We start from the raw sequence: 6,008 nt of genomic DNA, 5'->3' as shown, positions 1-6,008 counted from the left end.
TCAAAACATGGTTCAGTTCGAAAATAAGATATATATATATATGTATATATCATAAACTTGATGTTTATTTTCATACATGGAAGGAATATAAATAAAAGGGATAGAAAGACGTGTGGTTGGAAGTTGTTGCAACAATCAATGAATAAAGATGTGGGGTTAAAAAATATTACAACAGTGAATTGATTTAGCTAAATGGAGGCTAAATTTAACAAATCAGAACAAAATTGAAAACAAAGTATAAAAGCAGTCACAATTGCCCAGGAGAGCACCCCCCATAAACTGCCTTATTCTACCTAGAGAAACTATCTGGTTGTATATAAAAATAATCCATACAAAGGAATAGAAATCCGACCATATATAACATTCGAGGGAAACTCTATTTTATGCAATAAAACCAAAAAACATCTTCCAAAGGGGTGCTCATCCTTTCTACCTCTTCCTCTTGCAAAGATATTCAAGAAAGGAATAGATAGGCCTTAACCTTATTTAACAAAACAGAGAGCTATATACAAGATGATATTTACAACGATTTATCAAATGAAATAGAAATTGAGGTTGGAATAAATTCAAGCCCAAGAAATAAATGGAAACCAACAATAATCTCTATGTTAGTAAGGGTAGATTAATACCCATATTCATGCTATTAATTGGAGAGAGTAGATTACTGCCCTGTCATGACTCGAACCCGCCCCTAAAAGTTTGGATCATAACCGGCCAGTAATCATGAGATTACCTACAGCCTCAAACAGAATTTCAAAACATAATATACATTTATTATACATTCACTCTTGATTACATACTCAAAGACTTACTCGTAAGAGTTCAATTCATCAACTTGCAAAAATTATAATTCTTGTAAACAAAACATGGTCAAACATAACCAACAAAAACAAAAGATAACAAAAGCCTCATCTGTGAGGCAATCTATGGTTGACATCTCAAAACTTGGGTAATCTTCAAACATCTCGAAGGCTGGACATCCCGCTGCTCACCTATAAATACATATACATAAGAGTGAACAAGAGCTCAGTGAATAACATCAAAGTAAAAGGTTTCATGAATGAATTCCAATGCTTAATTATAATCATTTCCATATCATATTCATTACATAACGGAACGACCTCTGGTCCAATACAAGATAGAATGACCTATGGTTTAACATATATCAGATGTACAGAATAGAACATATCATAACTTGGTAGAATGACCATGGGTCCAATTGATTACACTTGTATCAGACCCTTACAATGACCATTTGGTCAAACATATAATAGATATCACAAGAATATGGATAGGCAATATATTACCGAGCTCTGAATATGCCACGTGAATATAAAGATCTGCCCCATTATTGGAAAGTTTTTGTATGTCAATTAAGCTTCCACTCCATAACATGCAACCAATTCCCTCATAATATGCATTAGCGGTGCCCGAACGATTCTTCAAACACCGGTTTTCGCAATCATTAAGTAAAACCGATGATAACCCTAGAAACACTGGCATTTTCATTGTCATCAGCATAAAAAACCCGCCTTTTTACTCTCTTGGCTACTACTATCGTTCCTCTCACATTGCAAATTTGTCCTCCTTACACACCCGCCAGTAAAATTTCCATTATTCCATTCATCTATGCGATTTGGTTCAAAACCTCTCAAATAGGAACAAATTGGTGAGTCCTTTGAATTGCAGTTTCCAAATGGCCCGCGCTTCCTATAAACACCGCAGTCAGCTTCTGTAGATAACTAGTGAACTTCAAGTTCTTGCTTCCCTTGAGTCCAAACCATCTCTACCTGTGAAAGGCAGAGATACAGTTCCTTCATTGTTATCTACCATATTAAAACCATTACCATACAGTGAAGTCATATTTGGAAGTCCGTTAAAGATCTGACCATTCCAAGGACCACTGCGCCAATATGGAAGGCTGCCATTCCATACAAAGACTTCTAGAATGGTCAAAAGATTAATGGTGATAGAGAAGCTTCCAACAGATGGATCAGAAGGGATTTTCCATGATTTCAACAATATGTTCTTACCGATACGTCCCTCACTACTAAGTGTCATATTCTTTAATAACACATCTGAAGGGCATTGGAAACTCCCCCATATTGTCATTCCATTTGAGTTATCTACCAAAACGAGTTTCCCAGAGTCTAACAAGCAGGCACTTGAATTCACCATAGAATTTGAAACATTAGATGACCAAACAATCCTATTTTTCCCATTCAAAACCACTAGGTCGCCATCTTTGGATATTATCAAAGTACCAGATGAATCTATTAAAGGCTTATCTCTATTAGCTACCCATACTAGAGTTGTCACAGGGATGTTGTTGTACCAAATACCGACATAGTGATTGGTAGTATTAACACGGCAGAAAAAACCTAATTGAAAAGCATTGTTGCTTGAGATTATACTTTCAGGGTCGTTGATGGGTTTAGTGAGAGTAATTGTGTCCATGGCAATGTTAAACTTTTAACAAAAACAAGAAAAGAAGAGAATAAGAAAGAGCTCAAGATATTGAATTGCACCTTTGCAGATGATAAGTGAAATGACTTGTTTTGTGCTTCTTGGTAGGTGTGAATTGGATACAATTTGTGGACTCTTTGCATTTCAATCTCTTTTTATTCTTCATATTATTCTGGAGGAGATAAATTCATTCAATTGAACGTGCAATATTCAATTGCATAATTGTCAACATTCAACATTCAATTTCTGGGGCGGCTAACTTTAATCAACATTCAATGGCATAATTTTCAAAAGAGGGACTTTTCCATATATTATGCAAAAAATAAATAGCAATTCAACATAATTGGGTGGTATTTTACTAATGCTTTTTCACAACTTTTGAGGAATTCCAATAATGTAGAAAAGAAAATGAATAATCGATTGAGATTGATCATTTGAAAACACATGCAGTCCAAGCCGTCCCAAGTTTCATTTCAACGATTTACTTTTATTTTTCAAGTCTTTGTGTGTAAATTATACATTAAATATATCATATTTATCTTCAAAAAATAAAGTCTATTTTAAAAATCATACATGTTCTAATTTTTTTAGGGAAATTCTATGTACCATATGTCTCAATTATGACATTTATGGTGTCTAGTTATGAGCAATTGTAATCGCTTGGTTATGACTAATTGTGATATTAATTTTTTTATTATACCTTATTGGGTATTTAGTTATGTTAGCTTTTTGTAATTGGCAATCCCATTGGAGAAAACTCCATTCTGTTGTATTTTTATTTGCTCTATTGTTTCTGTGAGGTTATGAGAGTTTAGATGCAAATCCAATCCGAGTTGTGCCTGTCACACCCCAAATCCAGGCATGATCAGCTATGGCACACAGGACCATAACCCAAAGCACATGTCAGCTAAACATGAATCCATAATCACATAGAATAAATGTAACAAAAGTCCAACAATAAATAAATCAAAACTCAATCGAGTAACATGTCACAAATATAAACAGCCAAAACCAACCCCATCTATATAACCAGTGGGACACAAACAATTCACATAACAAAATAATCCTAAATGAATCTCAACCAAAAAATATGCACAAAATTGTCATAATAATCTAAAAATAATAAATGAATGTCCTAGAGGTCCATAAGATAGAGCCCTTGTTGAGCCATGAGTCCAATCTAAGTCCTCTCACCTGAAAATGTTTAACAGCCAAGTCAGCTGATATTCAGTGAGTAGAAGCACAAATAGTACATACAGTTTCAAAACAGGGTTCAGTTCCAAAATAATATATATGTATAACAGAAACCAGATTGGCATACCATTTTGACTAAGATGATCTGATTAAAAAACAAGGTTCCTTAGTTTAATAAAAAATATGTATATATATATATATATCAACATCTCCCAAGAACATAACAAAAGACAATCTCCATTTAAAATAAACAATAGTAAAATCATTGTCATAATCTGGGTACCAAGAATAACAATGAACATGCTACAGAGTTCTCAAGGCAATAAGCCCATTGGATCCAATAGTCATCCTCGGGGTGGCAACCCGGGTCTTTTCTCTCAGATGGATAGATTGAAGGTCACCTATCCTGGCCCAGGTCTGTTCCTTACAATCATTGAACACTAGAATCATCAGAGCCCAACCCGGATTTATTCCCTAGCAGCCAGAGTTACCACCCACAGTGGAATAAATTTTACTGAACTTTTCTGTAAAACAAGTATAATGCAGCGGGTAAAAATTATCAGATCATATCTTAGGTGATAGAACCTGAAGCGAAGAATCTTGTGGGTAAATCACGTGCTTCCATAAATGCAAACAACCAACTCTTCGCAGTGGAGTGATATTATAATATGAGTATCACTCACACAAGTCACAGTGCAGAGGCTGGATCGTTCTTGTATGGGAGAGAGTTAGAGAGAGAGTCTGGGAAAAAAGGTTATGGGTAAAAACCACATCACATATCTGATTTAATGTATTAGATAAATACATACTCAGATATATAACCATATATATCAATCTATCCATATCAGTTGATATGATAGATATAGATATCATGAGTGGTTATCCAAATAGGTTTTGAATTCAAATTCAAACTTACATGGATAAGGTTCAAAAGGTTCATGGGTCATGCCACAATGGGCTCCCAATTTCTAACATCTCCCACTCGCACAAGAGTTGGCATGACACTTCCACATCTCTATCTCAATCTCTCCCCAAAAAAATGAACAATCTCATACTAGCTAATGCATCGTGCGACCGTTGAGAAACACCTGCATGTGGGAGCTCTATACTAGAAACTTAAAATGAGCCAGCATAGAGACATTAACCCAAAAAGAATAGAAATAGTATCTCATATACCTCAGACCAATCTAATTACACTGGTCCAAAAAACATATCTAATCCCTCAAAAGAGCATGTTTGACCCTCACAACTCTTGCAATATATTCACACTCAATCCGCCTCTCATACAGAGCGATGTGAGTTGCCGGCAATGAATATACAACAGTGGTGTAATACTAGATCTTCTCTTTGCCCTCATGCCATTTAGTTTAGGATTGATTGCTTTCCCAGTGATGTCCCTTAAGGCCGAATCATACATGACCGCAGGCAACATACCAAAGCAGCAGAACATCAACCCCTTACCTTATGACATAGTCAAAAGTCATAAAAGGGTATATAAATGAAAGTCATATCAATAATGACACGTAAGACACACACGGTAAGGAAACAGGGATCCATTCTCTCACCTCATTACTCGGTCGTAAAGCACATGTAGTATGAATACATGTTATAGTGGAGTAACTCTTCCAAAAAGAGTGACGTCATACTCGACACACCATACAGATATTAGTCTAGTCGCTTTCTACCGCCTAACCCAAATTCTCTGTTTGCTCGCCTTCCAGGCGCCAAATAAGATCTCACATCTGGCTAATCATAACTGGCACAACATGGAAAGTGGGTACTAATATCCATGTTTGGTCCTTATCACGACCTCATCTTGGTTATAACCAAGGCGACATACATAGTGGATAAGTTGAGCCTCTCTTGGCTCCAAATAAAAATAAACCACTAGTCTCATCCTTGCTCGCTCCCAACCGCCAAGGGCGTTTGCCCGTGTGAATGAGCCAATCTTACCTGCTGACATCATCACATGCTAATCATTATGACACAAACCATAATAGTGTCAACATCCCATATCTCACAACAAATAAGTTATCAATTTTTTAAAAAAAAACACGACCACAGCTTGCGCAATTCTAGATTCCAAACATAAGCCTTATCAACACCTCTTGCGATAAGTATATACAACAGAATTCACCATGTGCACCTCACATGAAGTGATTCAAGATCACTACCTCCTGCGCAATAACCTCTCTAAAGATATTTTGGTGACCAATCTGCTTCCATTCAAGATGCGCCCGACTAGCACATTGAATCTTACAAGGGGCAAATTTATATACTACTACTAAAGCATTCTATCCATAATCTAATGAGCAAGGTCAATGTCTAAACAACTCAGTTGACCATTT

General features: G+C 36.0%; 1 pseudogene; it reads right to left on the bottom strand.

The window, feature by feature from the left end:
* Positions 1 to 1,752: 1,752 nt before the first annotated feature.
* LOC145799878 (G-type lectin S-receptor-like serine/threonine-protein kinase At1g11300 pseudogene) overlaps positions 1,753 to 6,008 on the bottom strand; it is a 51,254-nt pseudogene continuing 46,998 nt past the window's right edge.

Source organism: Camellia sinensis, chromosome 9 (genome assembly GCF_055761805.1).
Source record: "Camellia sinensis isolate YWXY chromosome 9, ASM5576180v1, whole genome shotgun sequence".
NCBI classification, from domain to species: Eukaryota; Viridiplantae; Streptophyta; class Magnoliopsida; order Ericales; family Theaceae; genus Camellia; species Camellia sinensis.
Note: the sequence above shows the minus strand (reverse complement) of the source record. Positions and strands in the feature narration are given on the sequence as shown.